The sequence below is a fragment of the Bacillus rossius genome, chromosome 1, assembly GCF_032445375.1.
Source record: "Bacillus rossius redtenbacheri isolate Brsri chromosome 1, Brsri_v3, whole genome shotgun sequence".
Classification (NCBI taxonomy): Eukaryota; Metazoa; Arthropoda; class Insecta; order Phasmatodea; family Bacillidae; genus Bacillus; species Bacillus rossius.
The window spans coordinates 45,593,267-45,616,010 of record NC_086330.1 but is presented as its reverse complement, the minus strand read 5'-3'; the positions used below and the strand labels follow the sequence as shown (position 1 = coordinate 45,616,010).

Below are 22,744 nucleotides of genomic sequence, written 5' to 3'. Positions count from 1 at the left end.
CGGGATTGTGGGCAGTGTACAATGCAAAGAGATTGTGGTAAAAAAAGAAGAGTTGGAGTGGGTGTCTGGTTTCGATTCCATGATTTTTGCCACCGCACTAGATGATTATTTGCTGCCTATAACGTGCATTCCCGTCTGCTTGTTTGAAATGAAATATCTCGTAGCTTTCACGTGTATTTATTAATGGGATGCTTGAAATATGTCAACCAAATACCAAACATAAAAAATTAGGCCTATATTTACTTACGTTTAATTTTTACGTTTTCATATTATAACTGATTAAAAAAAAATTATACCAGTAAACATGTATTGGTTGTTAAAGTGGTGCTGTATAGTTCGTAAAACCTCATTAAAGTGTTCATGCTACCACAGTTTTTACTTCACCTATACACAGTGGATTCAATTTTTTTTAAAATAAAACCTTTTTAAAGACGTGTTCTGTGTGATGAAGTACGTCCAGTTGCTTCCTAAATAGTTTAGATATTTTGTGAATTCTATTTGGCAGAAAACTTTATTTTTTGTTCCATGTAACATATAATAAATACAAAATGTTTTAATTGTAATTATGACAACTTTTATTTAATTTTATCGTTGGTTATTGAATGGAAAAAAAATTGTTACAAAATATTATTAAATAATATAGTTTATGATTTAAAATATATATATAAATGTTTAGTACATGTGATATTCACAGTATACACCCCTTGCAGCTTTGTTGTAGAACACGTAGCACCGGTTGATCACTTATATATAAAAATGAATGTTTGTGTGCTCGTCTACTCTACGCTCACGCATCGTTCATCCGATTGAGTTAAAACTTTGCACGCTTGACCTTCGAAACAAGTGGAGAATCACTATATATGTGAGATTTAGATAAAACAAAACCTTAAAGCATGATTTTATTATTATTGGTGAAATCTCGCCATTCCATCGTCGTAGTACAGACTAACCACGAAAGTATGCGGGCTATTAAATGAAGTTCTATAGGCACTAGACAGAGAGGGTGCGTTGCATGCAATCGGCGAGCTGTCGAAATAGACATTGGTCTATGCGAGCGCACTCTATACAGTTATCAACTTAACCAAATATGAATACGCTGCAGATAAAGACTATAAGATTGAAAACGTCATTAAAGTTAACTTTACACATCACCAACTTCATATTTCTGTTCATTAAATAAGTAACAGGTAATATCCTAACAAATAATAGTTTTCAACTTTACATTTCTTCGTTTTGTACGTAAAAATAAGTTTATGGGCAACATTTTAAACTGTAAAAAAAAATATAAAAACAATAACGTGCCTTTTATCTTATTATTGGCGGGAACGATACATTTGGCCCTATTGGATGAGAAATCGTTGTAAAATTAATTACCCTACCGTCTAGGTTTGAATTCCGATAAACCAATCCTTAAAGCAGAATTTATAAATTATTTGTTATAATGTTGTCATTGCATTGATAACTCATCGTTCATCCGAACTCTATGAAATTTAATTCAGTTCTGAAATAAATGTTAAATATTTAACATTTCTAACTGAATATTGAAAATGAATTTTAGCAAGTTTTGTTAAAGTTACTAAAAAGTAATGATAAAAATATTTCCAGACAATTTTAAATTTCACAACACGCTCTGTGTGCATAATGTATGTTCAGTTTTAGCATTTATATTATACATATTGCACAACTTTATGTTTTATAAATTATGTCAATAGTTTCAAGTGTATTTTGGCTTACAGTTTCCAGTGCAGCTTATAATGATATTATTTGTCTACACGGCATATTGGCTTGTTTAGATGACAAAACTCCACTTTATTCTGATGTATGATTGCTTGTACGCAAACCAATATGTCGTTTGTGCAGGAACTCTCCAAAGATTAAAATAAATGAAAAAGAATAGTAGCAACAATTTTTTTTAATAAACGCTCTGTAAACACAAGATTCTTGGTATTGTTTGTGATGTATTAAATATAAAAAACTAATGAAATGTTCCAGTTATCAATATTTCCTTATACAGCTTGGAAATGAAATATATTTCCTACGTTGCAACGGTAAATATTCTTATAGCAATGATGCATATAGAGTAATTATGTGTTCGATTTATTGCTCTTTGTAAAACATTCAAATTGAAAAAAATTTCCTAAATATTTTCACAAAAATTCTTTTTTTAATTGATTATTTAATTTTAGGATACAATAATTAATTAAGAATCATAAATTATTATAATGGTTATAGCCTTGGTTATATAAATTCTTATTTTACATACAACTTTAAGGAATTTTGTAACTATTTATTCTAAAAGTTCATAATTCCTTTTTGATAAGCTATGCACGTGTTGTGTTACTGGTTGAAAATTTAGGGAATATTCTCTGCTTGTACCGTAGAGACATACCATTGTAAGTTTAATGCCACTAGTCTGAAGATATGACAATTTATGACATGTTCTTATTGTTTTACCTGGCATCATTGTGTTTTGTTTTTCGGTTCTATGCTAGTTTTTAAGGTTTGAATTCATTAATAAATCTTTTTTACCGAAGCAATTCCTTTATATCCTTTGATAAAGTTTAACACTAATTGTCTTTACTGTTTTTAGGTTTTGATAATGAAATATTAAATTTAGTATATATATTTGTTTTTAGACCATTAACACTGTTTTGATATACATGTAATTATTTTAATAAAATTCTAAAGAGAAATTTTTTTCTATATGAGTGGACAATAAAACTGAAATTTTCTTCTGTTTTTTCTCAGCATAATAACTGTCTAGGACAATTTGATGAAAACATAGCAGTCAACAATTTTAAAACGCAGTATGTGGTAATTTATCTTACAATAATAAGTTCCTTTTTGTTTTCTTTGTTAAAAAAATCCCAAAATTGTCTCTAAATATAATTTTTGTTTCTAGGTAAGTTCAACTCAAGCACCCATGAAAATCTTTATTGCTGCTAGATTGGTAAGTGAAATTACACGTACATACTTAAATTCTTTGGTTAAATGTTAACTTTTCCCGCATAGCAGCCACAAATATTGTTGCGAAACTTTTAAAAACCACAAAGAGATTACTGTGTTTACAACGGTTTAGTTTCGTCACGTTGGCGTAAAATATACTTTTATTTTTAGGTAGACACAAAGACGATTAGGTTAAGGAATAAAGTAATCTCGGTGCGTGGTTGTTATGAATATTTCATCATTTAGAATTAATTAGACTAGCTACTGTTTTATTGTACGAACTATAGAAAGCCAATAAATAGTAGGTAAGGCCTACTTCATGATTTTTTTCGAAGAGAACTTTTAATGTGACACCACTTAGCTCTCGGTATACGACATTTGATGGGAGTAATTTCGTGAATGCGGTGGAAGTCAAGGAACGGAAATGTGTAACAACGACGGTGCTTCCATCTATAGTGAATGGTCGGAATCAAAGTTCACAAAGACAAAGGGAAAATGCATAGTATTGACTGACAGTTTAATGAATTTTTACAATTTTGCCAATATTTTGATCCAATTCCTTGTCAAAAATCGAAAGCAGTCCTTTTCGTTTTTATCGAAGCCGTTTCATTATACAGTTTAACCTTTAGCTCTGCAAATGCAAATCAATGGATTTTAATCATTTTTTCTTATTATTAATAAATCAACTAATATATAATTTTTAATAATTAAATAGTCTACGTAGCTACTCTAGCAACGAATTAGCGCAGCGGGTGCAGAAATAACTTTTGACTCGCGTTTATAAATGTAGTAAAGAACACAATTTGCGTATGATAATCACGCCCGACATTATTTTAAATAATTCTACGTTAATATTTGTGTCCGAGTCCCGATATTCGCAATATAAGTGTATTGGCAACTTGAGAACACACGACTTTGCTCGTTACCAAATTGGCTGTTACACATCACTGGCATGTACTGAAAGACACGTTCGCATATTTTTTGTTGTTGTTACTTATAGATAGAAAATTTTTAAAAAGGGTGTTTTTAAAATCACTTTGAAACTAAAGAAATATATATATTTGTTCGCGATAAATCACCCTCTCTACGTGACAACAGGCTCCTGGCTGCCTTGTTGGCACACAGCCGCTAGAGGTGAGATACGGCCGACATCTGGCACTCTACCTTAAAGGAACCACCCGCTTCCCCCTCAAATCCCCCCACCATCCCCGTGAAATTCTCTTCTCTTCACCCCCCTTCATATTCCTTCTCCTCACGCCATGTGCGAGCGCGTTGGTTCCTGTTAGTTCGGTTTACACAACTCAAAGCCAACCTCTGTGTTGTTAGAAATTGCCTTGAAATTGCTTGATGCCTCAGAGACAGACAGGGACAGAAAGAGAGATGGAAAGAGAAAGAGAAGATTGTACCCCTCTACCCTTCCCCTTTCTCCACGCGCCATTAGCCGTAAGAAACGGAATGTCTCAATAATTTAAAATCCGTCTGTGTATACGACCCACAAATAGAAAAAATAAAAAAAAGTGGTCGCAGAAAAGTGAAAACGTGCGCACATCAGCGTCTTCACTTAAGAACATGTGTTAGACCAACGAAGAACAAAAGACTCTATTATCGTTTTAAATGACGGTTTGGACTTTTCAGGATGTCGCCAGAATTCTTGGAGAATATGTTGTAAAGTGTAATGGGTTTGAGTTATGGAACAGCACATACAACGCAGCACTTTAAAAAAAAAAAGTAAATATTATGTCTACGATGTGTGCCTAGAAAATCTTACGTAAAAGATTCTTTACTTTCTAAAACACTTTCAAACAAATTTGCAAATTATTATATTCAAGAAGCTATATCGACAAAATTATTTTAAATATCTTGTTCTTCCTGGTAAAAAAAAATTATTTAATTATGATGTTTCAATAACAATTTTATAAATATATTTACCAAGCATGGGGGTCGATATGGTTTCCAGAATTTACTTTTTTTATTCGTATTCTTATATTTGTACAGTAGAACCAATCGTTTTCATAAATCATAAATCTGGTAAAAATTTCGTACATACTTACCCCTGCAAACACTGGGATTATGTAGCTAAAAGGACCTTACTGTTAAATAACTCATATGGATGGAGCTAAATAGCTACAGATAAAAGGTTAAAGAAATTTCGTCAGTTAAATTCGATACATATTACTAATCTTTTTTCCTTGTTATTAAAGTAGGCTTATTTTAAGTAATATAAATTTTACCTTTTACAATCGACTATATAAAATTGAAAATTTTTCGTAGGACAGTTAATTGTTTTGGAATTATTGTTGAAATCCTGTTTTTTTTTACTGTATGTTACTGTTGGACCTTAATGTTGTCTCATTTAAAGTGCATGAACACCTTAAAAAATATTTTGAGGACTAAGGGTAACTATTTTTCTTAAAGTACGCTCACCAAGAAACTTTCTTTTAAATGAATAAGCATCGTCATTAAAATTGCTGAAATATTTGACACCTGTACTTATCATAAACAAGCTGGTAAACGTACTGGATTAAGAATAAAGTAAGCGGGAAATGTAAAAGATGTTGACAAGACGCTATACCTTGCTTTCAATCATTTGTACAGACCTAAAATTTTCGAGTTATTATCTATATATATAAAAATTTAGCTTCCGTATGTATTTGGCCGCAAAACTCGGAAAGTATACGATGGTTTGGATTGAAATTTTTACAGAACATTGCATCTTAACAGAAGAGTGTTTATATGAAATAAAAGTTTGGGAAAATCCACCGGAAAAGTCGGAAAAAAAAGTTTCTATAACTAAATATCATGGTCACCCAACTTAGTTGTGACCACGCTCGACGATGCTGTACCACATTGTCGAAGTTCAAGCACATCAGGCTACTCGATCATTGTGCCTTGACGACTATAATGTACACAAATATATATATATATATATATATATATATATATTTCAAGAAAGAATAAAAAACTTTATTTAATTTGAAAGTATATTCTTTCGACTCTATTGATAAAAATACGTTTAAATTAAAAAATACATTTCGTACAATACATTTGAAAATTAAATAATTCTTATCTTATAGCTTATATCTTATATATTGCTATTATAATTTGTTATAATCACGTACGTTGTTATGATAATTGTTGATATATCAAACCGGTTGTCATATCAACCCTGTTGTCATAGCAAAATGTGTTTGTTGATTTTTCCAACAATAATCTTTTAACACTTTTGTTTTGTTTTCTAATAAGCCAAATATTGATTAAACACAAAATGTGTCACTGTGACCAGTTTATGTGTATGGTATCATTTATAAATGTTTAATTAAAGAATGGAATTGGTTGGATTTCATCTGTAAAGTGAGTAAACTTATGTTTTATAAAAAAATTGTGATTTAATGAAACACTATTTTCAGAATTTTGTATTTTGTATCCAACAGCAGTCATATTTTCAAGACAATTAATTGAAGTTGGTAACGGCACTGTACCTACAAATCCAGAAACAGGAAAAATCAGCTTATCATCTGATTTATGCAACATCGTAGATTCAAAAGAGGAATTAGTAGACAAGGTATTCCAAAACATCGAAACAAAATTCAAAAATCATGCATGGTTGAGCGAAAGAGCCATTCTAGCGGCTAAAAATGTTGACGTACACGATATGAACAATAGTATTATAAACAGAATCGAAGGTGAAACAATGACATACAAATCTATTGATTCAGTAGTGCACCAAAATGAAGCAGTGAACTTTCCAACGGAATTTCTCAATTCACTCGATGTTCCAGGATTACCACCACATATTTTGAATTTGAAAATTGGTGTGCCATTTATATTGCTTCGAAATATCTGTCAGCCTAAATTATGTAATGGTACACGATTAGTAGTTAAAAAATTAATGGATAATCTTATTGAAGCAAGAATTTTGATTGGACTTCATAAAGGTGAAGACGTATTACTTCCACGAATGCCACTTATACCGACAGATATGGCGTTCGAGTTCAAACGACTTCAATTTCCAATACGCCTTGCGTTCGCTATGACCATCAATAAAGCACAAGGACAATCTTTGCAAGTGTGCGGTTTGAATTTAGAAAATGAATGCTTCTCTCATGGACAGTTATATGTCGGGTGCTCCAGAGTCGGTTAACCATCTGATCTATATGTTTATGCAAAAAATGGGAAAACAAGGAATGTAGTCCTTCCATTAGCTTTACAATAAAAATATTTAAGCTAAACACATTTTTATTTCTTCTATTACATTCCACAGCCATGCACAGTAAAATATTAAATTAAACAATGAATTAATATTAAACTGTGCCACAGCAAAGCGTGGCCGGGTTTAGCTAGTATAGAATATATAGGTTTATACCAGGATATTTCGCGGTTTTATTAGGCGTCAGGCTAAAATTCACAGTACTGTGTATTATCTATCCGCACATATGCTTTCCTATTTGCTGATTAGTGATTAGTTATGTAAAACCTCTTCTTCTTACAATGCTAATGTGATTCGGTCTCTTTACTACTAGTTGACAGGTCCACAATCGTAGAAGGGAGTTGGCGAAGCAATTGTGAGCCTATCACCAACGCATTGCTAAGTTATAGATATTTGCAGTCTAACCGTTGTATAGGGTCTACCGTTATACTTTTGAACATTATTTCCATTGATCATAGGCAGTTTGAAACCACCCGAAGAAAGACAATAAATCAATAATTCAATACTGTAATCACTATTATCCAACTGTACGCATTCTGGACAGAAGGTACAACGCTGCATACATTTTCCTTATTTGTGCACAAATGTATGTAGTCTAGCCCGGCAGGTCCTTAATCGATAGGACCAGTGATTCTTCGTGAAAATATTTCGAGACTAGCTGTGTGTTAAACCACTGTAGCATCCCCTGTGTTTCGTGATTGGTTTAGTTTCTTTCAGGTCCATGCCGACTGTAGGCACACGCATCACAGCAATTCTGTGCGGAAGCAAAAGAGTTCTGAACGGCCTGGCCAACCGAGTCAACGGCTTCTCTTGCAAACGGTCGCCAATCACCAAGCAGAAAGTCCTGACTCAGAAATGCCATACTGTAGTTAAGGAAGCTAACAGATTGTTTCTCTACTAATCATTAAAGTACCTAGAGTTTTGGTAGCTTTCTTGGTGCGAAATATTTCCCAGATAAAACATCATCAGTGTCCATTGCGTAATTAAATGACAGAGACCCGGAAATTTCGCAGATTTGTCTGGCCTCAGGGAAGAATTCAAAGTCGTAGATGTGCTCAATCCACGTTTGTAGCGAGAACATTTTTATCCTTGTTAATTGGCCCTACATAATTCGCTTTCTTCTCTCATAACTGGGCATCATCGTTGGCTCACGGTCGTAGAGGTGCGTGTCCAAATAACTGCGTTCCAATCATGAACACAGTGCGAAAGTGCGAATGTTTTTCATCCTAACTTGCGAATAAATGAATGCGCGGAAATTTACGTATCTCTGATCATGTATTTCGAAACGGAGACCAGAATGATGAGTCGTGCTCAAAAGTAAACTTTTTGATATCATTCCCCACAGAGGGCCACGAGAAATCAGTTCAAGGCCCTTTCAGAAATGCTCTCAATCATGGAATGTACATTGTGATATAGCTAGCTAAGGAGAACATTTTGAAGGATTTAGTTTAAATTGGATGTATGCTTTTCACTTTGATAGTAAAAAACAATTCACCGTGATTTTTTTTATCACACCTCGTCCTTGGCGTTATTGACGGGCACATTTAAACATCGTTTCAGCGAATGCTTCTACGAATAGACGCCCAGGGTGTAAGTTGTAGGGAACCTGGGCGCTGCGGCATGTTTGCGTGCTCCTGTCGTGGCACGAATACGAACACGAGGGAGGGAATGTCTTGTTTCATTATTATTAATGGTGCAGTTAATCACGTAATCTAAAAACAGTGTTCGGGAACATGTACCTGATTGCGGAACTTTCCTTCCTCTTCAGCATTTTTTTTTTCTCCCCTCTACTGCCGAGGCCTGTAACTTTCGCTCGACATTATTTTCGAACCGACGAATATGAAAATCCATTGTTTATTTCCAGCCTGCCCCTCCTGTGTTGACATGAAGCGGAGGATATTAACATTTGTTCCCCCCCCCCCCTCCACAACCCCTACCATTATCATTCTCCCCCCCCCCCCCTCTCTTTCTCCCGCTGCCAAGCTTGTCGGTTGTGCGCGAACCCAACTTCCCCCTCCACCCTGCCCGACCAATCTGTCATCGCGCTATTGTTTCACCCCCTCCCCTCACTGACACGCGCCAACAATGCCCCCGTGACAGCTGTTACGCATCGGCGCGGCCTGGTCCCGGACCATGAGTCGGCCGGCCCCGCGGCCCGTCACAATGCCACCTGTCGGGCGCGAGCTTTTGTGCGTCACGAACCTCATACCTGCAGCGTGTCCCAGAACACGGCGACAAGCAGAAAACATTTCGCAAGTCAATCAGCGACTTTTTTTTTTTACGACATGAATAACAGTGACGTAGTTTACGTGTCAATACTGGCAAAAAAAAAATTGTTTATCAAAGTTTTTAAGTTCCCTACCCCGCGCCAAATTATTCAGTTCTGTTACTAATAATTTCCAAATAAAAAAAAATATTAATTTTATAACACAAGTTTGAAATTCTTTCTATTACTAAAGATGCAAAATAAGATTCGGGTGATTTAAATAACCATACTATAAAAACTAATAACAATACAAAATTGACACGTTATTTTAGATATATGGCTATATTAAGCAGGAATTCATAATGGAACAACACTGACTACTTCTTTAAAAAAATTTGTATTTTTTTCTTTCAAAATAATTAAATTTTGATATATTTATATATTTTTTCCTACTTTTATACAAGAATGCCTGTAACTCAAAAATATGCCCCCTCTCTCTATCTCTATAAGTGTATATATATATACATACATATATACAGTGTAAACTCTATATGACGACACTTAACGGACTGAGCATTTTTCGGCGTTATAGAGAGTGGTCATTAAATGGAGAGAAATAAAAGATATCGTTTTACTATTCTATAATAATATGTATTTACTAATATAGTACTTATTTTACATGTCTATAAAACCATGATAGCATCGCTTGATCCAGATCTTCGTATTGAGGTATCTTTAATTTCTTAGCAGATTTTTCATCCTCCTCTGCTTGCAGAATTTTTTCTTTGTTTTTCCATATTGTAGACACGGTAGAGCGGCGAAATCCAAAGCGTCTTCCAACACCACTGAACTTTTCTCCCGCCTCTATTGAGCGTATTAATAAAACTTTTTCATCAATACACAAAGATTTTAGTTTACTCACCATGTTTACAGTTCGAAAGTCTGTAAGCAACTGCGATAATGATAACGTGTAACAAATTGACAAAAGTCTAGTGACCGAGTAAAACATGTGCAAGTTCATCATACAAAAACAAAAGACATAATTTCTTAGAATCTCCGATACGTCAGTCGAATTAAATACGTGCTAGATAATACAACAACAAAACAGCAAACAAAAGAACATACACAGCTGCAGTTCTTATCAACTTCGGCAACTTAGGAAGTACTGCTAAATGATTTTAAATGCCGTATAGTTGTCGTTAAACAGAGTGAGCGTGACGCTATATAGAGTGTATTATTGTATAGAAAACAAAGTAAACCAACCAATGTCAAACAGTTTCGACGTTTTAAGGAGTTTGTCGTTAAATAGAGTGATGTTTTAAGAGTTTACACTGTGTGTGTATATATATATAATTCAGATCGGTATTTCATTATCCTATCAACTGTTCTCGGTTCATCATCATTGAGTTCTAAGCCATTTTATTTTTTAGCTAGGAAAGGTGTGAGACAAAGTAGCCTAAAGGTTATCTGCAGAGATCCGATTCTTCCGTTGCACACTACTTATTTACTCACTTCTCGCCTACAGTGACGCCTTAAGAGACGCACCCGGGAACAGAAGTCAAGGAAATCGGGAATGGACTGGTCTTGGGTCATGACTGGGCTTGGACCATGGCTTGGTATCGTGGCCACAGACACTAACTACCCCTCTTGGGCGAAGACACTTCTCGTGGAAATGGTTTTGCGCCCGAAGTTTCGGCATGCTTCGTTGGAGTTATCTTCCAAAGACAATTAACAACTGAATACCTGGTGTTCTGACACATAAAAACGTTCACCCCTGAAGATGGCTGCAATAGTACATGGCGAAACGTCAGGCCCACCAGCATTTCATTCGGACGTGACCTCAACCCAGAAGACAAAAAGTTGTTATAAATGTTTAAGCGCTTTAGCCTTTCAAAAAAAAAAAAAACAGAAAGTTTAACTGACGTATGTGTGTTTTATCCGCAAAAATATTTCGAGACTAGTATCATTTATTGTGTTTTGTGATTGCGCGGGTTTCTTTCAGGTACGTGTCTGCTGTTAAAACACCAATAACAGTAATTCAGAGCGGAAGCAAGCCCAGCCTAAGTGCCTCGTTCAAATAAGGCAATGGATTCTCTTGCAAACAGCCACTAATTGCAAGGGAGAAACAACTAGCGTATGCATTCCCTATTGCAGTCCACATTAGTAGGCGTCCATATTTTTTTTCCCCTCGCGAAAATTGCCTTTCCCCTGCGTACGTTAATTGTGTATCGAGCGTGTGTGTTCTTGTTGAGAAGATTTATTTTTGTTCCTATCATTCGTGAGTAAAATCTTACAATGCGCGCGTACCATGCAACCAAATTTTCACAAGATAAAAAGGCTACATACATAAAAAGATTCATAAAAATAAAAAATTATATATGTGCTTTTAAATATTATATTTTTATGATTGATATGCCCGTATAATTTAAAACATTTATTTATTGTGAGTATAAGTAAAATAAAATTTTAATATTTTTGAAGTGTTTTAAAAGTTTATTTATATAATTTAGGTTATTTTCCCATATGTATAATTTATTTGCGTTAAAATTAGTACATTATTAATTAATAAATATTTAAAATTAATAAATTATATTAAACATACAGCACACTAATATATATTAATTTAAATTAATAATATATCTATATTACTTTACTAAATTAAATAATTAATTATAGAAAAGTGTTTAGGTATATTAATATTGAACACTTAGTATTTATTAATTTTTTTAATTCGATGGAATTTATTTTTTACCAAACTACGTACCTTTAATTATTTTATTACTATAATTATTTGCATACAAAATTAAAGTTTTTTTACTACTATGCCAAATAAGTAGATATATAACATCTAACGCACGTACATGAAAACACGCACACGCAACGTCTAGCCGACTTGGAACGTCACAAAAAACAGAGGCGGCTTTCACAACTTGGCGGCGTCTCCATCCACTTGCCACACGCCTGACAAACTTCTGCCACCTTCCCCCCCCCCCCCCCCCTCCTCATCCATGTAAGTCCCACAGGGCGATGACGTCAGCTCCTCTCCGTGGAGACAGCGCAGTCCTGGCGCTGCTGTGGAGGAGAGCTCGCCGTGAATACACCGAGCCGGAGTTGTCCTCTCGCTGCCCGTCGGGGTCTTTTGTGAGCGTCCGTCCGTCCGTCCGTCCGTCCGTCCGTGCGTCCGTCCGTCCGTCCGTCCGTCCGTCCGTCCGACCGTCCGTCCGTCCATCCGTCCGTCCGTCCGTCCGTCCGTCCGTTCGTTCGTCCGTCCGCCGCGCCGGTGTACGGACAACGACGCGGGATAGAGTGGCACACGTCCGCTCTCGGAACACGGGATGAACACTTCACTTAATAACACACAACTTAGAACAGACGTAACTCAGATCTCACGAAAAATAATCCACGTAACTTAGAACCGTCATATGTTAGAACGATCATAACTTAGAAACACTAATTTCCGAAACACACCAGTTAGAAACGTAACTTAGAAACACACAACGTAGAACGTTAGAAGCACGTAACTTAGAAATGCACAACGCCGAGCCACATAACTTGAAAACGTCATAACTTCGAAAATCGCAACTTAGAAAAAGGCATAACTTAGACAAATCTGTCTTGTGTGTCTTGTGTGTGATGACAGCAACCTCGGCAACACCTGTGCGCTGGCTCTGGCACTTCTTGTGATTCGACTACAGATCTACTAAAAAAACTCATTGTCAAGTCATGCGGTCGTTTGCGTTTCTAACTTTATAGGAACTATATATCCCAACAGTACTTATAACACAAAGTCGCTGTTCGCCTCTGCTGTTTGTTTGCTTACTTCTTCTAAACTAAACAATGAATTTGGATGCGGTTTTCATCTTCATTCAAATAATTTCTTCCGGAAGTTTGTGTGTACAAATTATTCATATTAAATTAAAATTAAGTAGTAAAATCTCGATGTTTTGTAATAAGTCGTAAAAAGACGCTCTTAGGGAGCTTGCGTGGCTCACGCTGACTTATACAGATTGATTCATCAGTTCATTAATATACTACAGAATTGTAGGTCTTAAACAGGAACAGATTCGAGCGTCGAATGCTTTTTCACATGGACAGCTAAATGTAGCCCTTTGTATGTGACTTATTAACAAAATTCGTTTCTGTTGTCTCATGAGAAAAAAAGCTTTCAATATTGTTTACAAAGAAATTCTTTAGTTATGGGTGGTTATGGTTATTAGGCAGCCTATAAACTTTTGAAAACACCGGACACTTACGAGAACTTTATACCTACTTATAAGGAATTACTTATTAAATCTATATGACATCACACTAGTTGTTCGCATCCATGCATAGCCACTGAGGGTCGATAGTTTATACACGTGTTAAAATAAAAAATAGAGAGTTTTGTCTCTTTTGTTAGCGAAGCGCAGAGACGAAAAGACCTAAAGCCGTGAAATTTAGTAGGTACTTAGATTATCCAGTAGGAAGAGGTAGTAAGGTGTAAGTTTGCACAGCGAATTGGTTTCTGTATTCATTTTAATAATTTTTATGATAGACGGCACAGTCATATAAATACGCGAGCAAATGCCAATCTGTTCATTGTCTATTGACTTCTGAGGAAGCCTGTGATTGAATACCACTTTGATGCAGGTTATCCTCCAGATAAACTGTGAGACTATGATAGAAGCAACACAAAAGGAATGCATGATTGAATTATAGAATGCTACGACATGAATCGGCGAATTTTCCAATATTTTTTTTTCCGGACTCCTTTATTGTATGAACTTAACAACTTTTTTAAGGCAAATCTTTTAAATATACATATAAATATTAGTTTCCCGCTTATTGCATGAATATAGGCCTAAACCGCCTAGTGAGATGACTTGTGTTGTGTACATCCACGCACAAAACCTTTAGTCTGCCCTCCTCCCTCCAATAATACAGATTTGAGCCATGGTAATAAAATGCCATGCAATTTTTTACTTTTAATTTCACATAAATAGGGTTAAAATATATTGTAGGGCTGACAAACATTTTAAACACGCGTAAAAGTGCGCAAGTATACAAGAGCACAGGCGAGTGTACAGGCATGCGAGTGTATGTGACCAGTTATGAGATCGATCGAGTATGCATGTGAATAACTATGCGAGTATGTAAGTGTGCTGAAATAAAAAACACGCCATTGAGCGCTGCTGCTGCCTTTTTTTCAGAAAGAAATTTTAGAGCTTTAAATATGATGCACAAATTCAATAACGTGCTCAAACTGAGACTCACGCTAGAAGGTTACAATATTGTAAAAATAAACATGGCTTCGGAAAACCTCCAAAGAGTCTTACAGTCGCATGACTCTACCTATTTTGTTATTCCCCCTTCCCCCTGCCCCACTCCAATAGAGTGCCCCATGCCTGAGCGTTACACCTTACGTTTTTTTTCGTTACGTTCTGATTAATCATCCTCCTCGAATGACTGGAAGACAATATTACAAACTCTCAGAAGTAAAAGTGACCCATTTATTCGATGTCAGGGCAGAGGGCATACATATTGTCACGTGGCACCTAGCCGGTGCCACCACCATTTCTGTCACGATCCACCTTCAGAGGGGGGGGCGAGAATCGTAGCTCTTTACATAGAAACAACTCGCTTGGCATCAACTAGTCTTAACTTCATAAAATACTTTACTGTACCTAGGATCATAGGTTCGTCATCCCGTACAGGATGTCTGGTGAGAGCTGAACTAAGGAGATTTTGCAAAATAACATAATACTTAATTAAAATTATTTTATTCTTAAAGTCAAATACTCAACATCATTTTAAAGAACATTTAAATAGCGGGATTACAATTTAAAACAATAATCTCTTTACTTCCTTAACGATTGAACGACCTTACAAGAGAGAGAATGAGAGAACTTCACTAAACACTTCCCTAGTCCTTCCGAATACCTCAAATCATAATTAATACTTAAAATTAAAACAAAGATAAGTCCATACTCACATTTTCCGAAAAGCCTTTCTTGATCGATTACTTTAAAAAAATAACGTAGGGGCCTCTCCTGCCCTTGAAATCCCGAACGAACATTACATTTTAAAAACTATGACGCGTGACCCCTGACGAGGGCCATAGCCTCCGCCCGAAAGCTTGACGACTACATTATGACCTAACTTAAATTAAACGACTCGTGGCCTCTGGCGTCGACCATAGCTTCCGCCCGAAAGCTTGAATTCCTACATCACGAACGAACTAACAACTCGTGACCACAGGTGAGACGCATAGCCTCCGCCTGAGTGAGCCCCGAGTCACCAATCACTTGCGCTTAAATTCGCGCGCCCTGCCGCGCCTACCATAACAAAAGCTCGTTATTGAAGTCAAATTTACTAAACAACTAACTAGAACATCTGGGAAGACTACCCCCCCTCTACCCCAATGTGCAGGCCACACCGCGCGGCTTGTTACGACAGCGCGCCCCAGTAACTGCGGCCCGTGGCTGCGCCAGCGCGCGGCCAAACAAACAAACAAAATTCTGCAAGCCCGCAGCGCGCCGCGCCGCCCCGTGCCCCAATTACATGGTCACGCCACTTGCGCTGACGAGTGAACAGAGCAGCCAGCCCAGAGTCCCGTCAGTAAAGTCCCTAAATTTGATTTCAACAACCCTGCAAAATTTCAACCCGCGACATAACCCTCCCCTCACAGAGCTCGAGCCCCATCGAGCTACCTCAAAATTACAAATTGTCTTTTTCCATTAAACCATAACTATAAATTCCTCATTTCACAAAAATAATAATTTTCTTAGTTCCTTGCTGTCTGAACATACATCTAGATTCTGCATAAGATTTATTTTAAAACAACAAGTATTCATAAAATTAAATGTAAAACTTTTATCTGGTTTGTTCTCACAGGAACCTTCAGAGGCTCGAGTTCTCAATTCTAAAAAAATTGTTCTGTTAGTGAAGCTCTCTTTACAAATTAAATTACTGTTCTTAGTTTCTCAGTATTCGTTAAACAATGTGCAAATTCTTGATAATTATTATTATTTTTTTTTTTTCGGTTTCCGTTTATTACCATACTTCTTTCGTTCTTCAAAAAAAATTAAGTGTCCTTACAGTGTTTCAATTAATTAAACTCTTATCTCGTGAAGGTTGGTGCAACTCCTCGAAGTCAGTGTTGTCGAGAAGAGTAGCTCCCTGGGCTGGCCATCAGCAAACACCACTCAACTCCAACAGCTACTGGACTGGCTTCCAGGGCAGCTCACAACTTCTCCCCACATCTGCTTCGGAGTTGTGCCATCCTCATCACGAACAGATTACAATTCTGAAACATCATCAACAGGCATTACCATCACGCCTGACAAATACAAAACTAACTACTAAACTGCAATCGATGGGCAAGGATGCAAACACACAAAAAAATAAAATTAATTAATTCAACTGCTAACATAAAGTATCCCACCCTTAGCATAATCTAATCAGGCAAATAATTTGATAGGAAAAACTTAAGGAAGGGAAACATGACCTCCAATAATTTTCCCTAACTCTTGAGTCTTGATCTTCTCTATACAGCAAATAGTCCCCACGAAGTAACTGGGTTGAAGGTCAGTTCACATGACCCACCCATAACCTCTTCTACTCTTCTTTTCTTCTGGGGGCAACCACAATGCCCACCAATCTCTCTCCATGGTGCCGAACCAGCTATCCCATGAGAGTAAACAACGTAGTCAATAGGAGCGCAGAGGGGAAACACCAATCTCTGGCTTGTCGAGTCATAAAACTGCTTTATCTTCTTCTTCTTCTTCTTCTGAGTAAAACATCTGATTAATCTTGCTACTATTCTTCCCAACAATAAAAAAAAAGTTCATCAGGTATCTTCATAAAAAAACATTCTAACTAATAATAAGTCTTCTTTTTCTTCTTTTTTTTTCTGTTAGATGTAATAGAAGGCCATGTTAGGGAGGTTATAGGGAAAAAGAGTGGCCAATTCCCACCCCATCACCCACCTAGATCATGACAAATTAACTTTTAAATTTTCTATTTCAAACAAATTAAAAAAAAACCATTTTTATTCAAATTTTTAAATTATAGCTACTTTTCCTTCATAACCTCAAAAGCAAATCAATAATTCTAAATGAAATTGTGATTTACTGCATCCTTGTTCCATCCGATCTGTTTGTTTATAACCTTTCTTGTGAAGTATAAAATTTTCAAACATTACTAATTCAAAAAAAAATTAAATTCTGGTGTCCTTTGAGTTACAATTAACTTTACTATTTCTTAGCTTGAAATAATTTAAGTTTTCAGAACTATTTCATTGTCTAATTCACAACACTTAAAAATCAACTCAAAACAACAAATCATCAAAATCAATAAGATCATCTGACCTACCTATCAGTACTGTGAACTTGAACTGTTCGTACACATTTATAATAAGCTATTGTATTTAAATTCCAACCTAAATAAGGTTTAAAAAAAAACTACTAATCCCTCTGTAAATTAAGAAAATTAACTTTAAAAATTAAACTTAAGGTATTAGTTCTTTTTGACAGCTACCACAACTCACTAGTTCCATTACATTACTATAACCTAAAAAGTTCTGTAAATAATGTTTATAACAAAAAAAAACTCCAGTTACTGTCTTCCATAAAAAAAAATAAAACTTTACATGACCTTATTAATCTCCACTTGTAAGTCCATGGCTGCCAGCTTTCTCTTCTCTTGAATCTTCAGTCTTGGCTCTTGTTTCAGTGATCTTGTATCTTGTCTCTCAAACTCTTGTCATCTTGTAAACTGGACTGCTGCTCAGCTCATCTTAAGGAATCTGTAACAGTTTCAAAAATACATGTTAATTTAAATTACATAATTCCTGTTCTTTGGTCCTAAAAAAAAAATTGTATTATTAGTACACATTACCCTGAAACAACATTATTATTCATTGTTTATTACTTAAAAAAAATGCTTTACCATAAAATCCTTTTTTGTTCTTTTCATTAGGCCTATTTATTTTCCTTCTTCTTAATTAAATTCTGCTTCAAATGTTAATCCTAACTTAAGACCTACCATCTATTTATTATTCATTACCTACATTATTTATGTTACCCTAAAATTCCCATAAGTTTCTAATACTTCCTATCAAAGACATTCTCTCTAAAAAAAAATTTACTTGTGACTCTTAACTTAACAAACTTAAAAAAAACTTTTACACTAGACTTAACTTATTATTCATTCTTAGTTACTAAATTTCTATATGTAAACTTTAGTACTTACAAACAAAAACTGCCTATTTCTCTCTACCTCTTAATCTCTTTCAATTATTACAATAATAATGTTACCTTGCATCTTTAAACTTTCTTCTTTTCAATTAAATTAGACATCTCATAACAATAAAAATTCTGCCTATACTCTTCTTATGGGTGTACAAACCAACAACAAAATTTCAAATTCTCAAGTTTCCTTATATTTAAATTATGCAATACAAATAACCTCTGTGGTGCCTGTACCCTTTTAGGCCTACCACCTTCTCCTCTCACAGCATAACTCTTATTCCTCGGGGTCTGTATTCACTGTTCCAAATCAAATATCTCAAATAAATTAAAAACAAATTTATTATTTTAAGAAAACAAAAATTTACATTGAATTTACTATGGAGCCTGGAAATCTTAATGTCTCACAGCAGCTAACATGACTAAATCCCATGGAACCCCAGGTTTACATAACCTGTGCCCAAAAATTTAAGCATACCAGGCTTTCCCTGCACTGGTTTTACAGCATCACACACTATTTAGGGCCCCTGATCTGCCATCAGTCCCAAGGAGTTTTCCCACAACCCCTCTCTACACAAGCGCCTACCGCATTCCTCTCAAATGGCTATCGGTTTTACGGCATTCTTTTGGGATCCGACCATCAAGTTAGGGCTAATCGAACACTAAACCTCCATACTTCCAAACTAATGTAAATCAATTAAATTTTCTCTGTAAATTCTAAAAATCAAAAAAAATTATTCCAACATGCCAAAGAAACTTCCAAAAAAAATTCATAATCTTATCTTCAAACCATTAAAATAAAAATAAATAGATTACTCTGTTTTCTCCTTAATAACTGTAAACTGTCAACAAATATCATGTCGTAAATTTTAACTATGCTTACTGACTCTTAATCATAAAATCTCATTTGTCCTAATTAATAAACAACCGATTTCCTTAAAATCTCACTGTATCTCTCACACTCAAACTTCACTGGTTGAATATCTCAATAAATTCAAAAACAATTATCTAAACTCTTAAAGAAACTCCTCCCCAATTATTCAAATTACTTCACCTTATTTTATTTCATTACTTAAAACACCTTACTCAAAAAAAATTAATTAATTATCTAGCTATCTTCCATTATTATTTATTTACCGAACAAAACTTTCTCCTAAATTAATTTAGTAACATTCAATTTCACATTAGGCAAGTACACTAACTCTCTACAGCAATGTTTCTCATTTCCCTCCTTCCTAACTGAATCCAATCTTACTTAACCTCCAGGGAATTTACCTCACAAAATAACCAAAAATTTCACTGTAGTGCCTATCTGCTATAGGCCCACTACACAGGGGGCTCTAACCCCACCAACAAACTTCATTGAAATGGTACCCTATCCCATACAGGATAGCCACTTCGGTACTACCATGGGGAACTCCTGCCCCAAACTACTCACAACTCTCAGGATTCTCCTGACCCTTAATTCCGTAGTCAGCCCATCTCCTATGGTCTGCGCTACAATTCCCTTTCTTCCCAGGGACACAACGCCTCACCTTAGGGTCCCTCGCCCTAATGAAAACATTAATTTTGTCTCTCTGTTCTTTTGGAGTAAATTCCCTCTACACACAAAATCTAGCCTTCCCAGTTTTCTCAATGCTTATCGATTTTATAGTGTACCTCCTTAATAATGTTTACAAATCCCAAAAAAATATTTTTAAAACCGAGGTAGAATTTAACTAACAAAAACATAAACAACTTACAACGAAACACTTCTAGCCTATACATCATACACTTCTTAAATTAAATTACTTACATACTGAAAGTTCCTCTTCTCCTAAAACACACTTAAATTTAAATGTATTTAACCAATAGTCTATTTTCTTATCGCTAAGTTACCGTACAGCTGATCAAAACAAGGTCACGGCCTGTCCACGTCTCCGTATGAGCCCGTGACGTCACCGAATTCCATCAGGTGCGCCAACCCTCGCTTGCGGTTCCTCCGTTCTCCGCTAGGTCTCAGCACCTCCCCGTCACGTGTTCATTCTGCCACGTCCACTGACGTGTCGTTCTGAAACAACTCTCAACATTTTTCTAATTAAAACAAAACATCACTATAAATTCTATAACTCTCTTTTACATAAACTCTCGTTTTCTCTTTAATTCCTTTCTAACGTTTATCCTTCCCTCGACTGATTTAATTCGTACGTCTCGTCTCCTACGCGTACGACAACAAAACAAACTTCACTTGAAAATAATTCCTATTTACGACAAAAAATTTTTATTTTAAATTATAATTCTCTTAACCTACAATCTTAAATTAACTTTAATAAAACTAAACCACTTGCATTATCTTTATTAAGTATTTAAATTATAACGTATTCTCCTCACGTAAAAATCCCCGATAAACTCAACGACTTAAAACAACTTATCACTATAAACTTTATCCTTACAAGTATACTCAAATAATCATCTGTTACGTCAAAAAAAAAATCTCAAAGACTTCCTCCACTATAGACTAAAATTCCGTAATCCTCTCCTCAAGTAAACTCTTAATAACCTGCTATCAGAAGCTGAAACTAACTTAATAATAAACATAAAAATCTACCTCTCTCTCTCTCCAGAAATAGAACCTATCCGGCGAACTCTACCATTTCTGTCACGTGGCACCTAGCCGGTGCCACCACCATTTCTGTCACGATCCACCTTCAGAGGGGGGGGCGAGAATCGTAGCTCTTTACATAGAAACAACTCGCTTGGCATCAACTAGTCTTAACTTCATAAAATACTTTACTGTACCTAGGATCATAGGTTCGTCATCCCGTACAGGATGTCTGGTGAGAGCTGAACTAAGGAGATTTTGCAAAATAACATAATACTTAATTAAAATTATTTTATTCTTAAAGTCAAATACTCAACATCATTTTAAAGAACATTTAAATAGCGGGATTACAATTTAAAACAATAATCTCTTTACTTCCTTAACGATTGAACGACCTTACAAGAGAGAGAATGAGAGAACTTCACTAAACACTTCCCTAGTCCTTCCGAATACCTCAAATCATAATTAATACTTAAAATTAAAACAAAGATAAGTCCATACTCACATTTTCCGAAAAGCCTTTCTTGATCGATTACTTTAAAAAAATAACGTAGGGGCCTCTCCTGCCCTTGAAATCCCGAACGAACATTACATTTTAAAAACTATGACGCGTGACCCCTGACGAGGGCCATAGCCTCCGCCCGAAAGCTTGACGACTACATTATGACCTAACTTAAATTAAACGACTCGTGGCCTCTGGCGTCGACCATAGCTTCCGCCCGAAAGCTTGAATTCCTACATCACGAACGAACTAACAACTCGTGACCACAGGTGAGACGCATAGCCTCCGCCTGAGTGAGCCCCGAGTCACCAATCACTTGCGCTTAAATTCGCGCGCCCTGCCGCGCCTACCATAACAAAAGCTCGTTATTGAAGTCAAATTTACTAAACAACTAACTAGAACATCTGGGAAGACTACCCCCCCTCTACCCCAATGTGCAGGCCACACCGCGCGGCTTGTTACGACAGCGCGCCCCAGTAACTGCGGCCCGTGGCTGCGCCAGCGCGCGGCCAAACAAACAAACAAAATTCTGCAAGCCCGCAGCGCGCCGCGCCGCCCCGTGCCCCAATTACATGGTCACGCCACTTGCGCTGACGAGTGAACAGAGCAGCCAGCCCAGAGTCCCGTCAGTAAAGTCCCTAAATTTGATTTCAACAACCCTGCAAAATTTCAACCCGCGACAATATGTAATTGTATCAGCAGCCAACCAACACAAGACACTGTCATGAATTGGTATCTTACATGCAGATGGATGGAGCCTACCGTGTTTCCAGAAAACAACGCAATTCTTGTTAGTATCTTTATACATGGTGTAACTTAACTGTTTTTCTTTTGTTGTGATAACCATTGAACCGAATTCTATAAAACTAGTATTTTTGAAATCAGATTCAAAATATGATCTGTAATAATTTAAGTTATCTTCACAATAAGTTAAGAAATAAAACAAATGGCTTTTTAAAGTCTATCGAATATCAAACAAAAAAATTATTGACATGATGAAAAACATTTTACTGGGTAGATAGAGCCAAAAATTACTGTATCGTAATTATTTAATTTATCTTACATATTAAATACT

At 35.8% G+C, this 22,744-nt stretch overlaps 1 protein-coding gene and 1 long non-coding RNA gene across 2 annotated transcripts in view; one reads left to right on the top strand and one right to left on the bottom strand.

The window, feature by feature from the left end:
- The window catches only part of LOC134527438 (zinc finger protein basonuclin-2-like), a 523,318-nt gene that overhangs the window by 223,061 nt on the left and 277,513 nt on the right, over positions 1 to 22,744 (top strand). The gene's annotated exons all lie outside the window — the stretch shown is intronic.
- On the bottom strand, positions 16,367 to 20,778 carry LOC134535435 (uncharacterized). Its single transcript, XR_010075615.1, has 2 exons — positions 20,382 to 20,778; positions 16,367 to 18,144 (listed from the first exon to the last, which is right to left on the bottom strand). It is a non-coding gene; the product is annotated as an uncharacterized LOC134535435 (long non-coding RNA).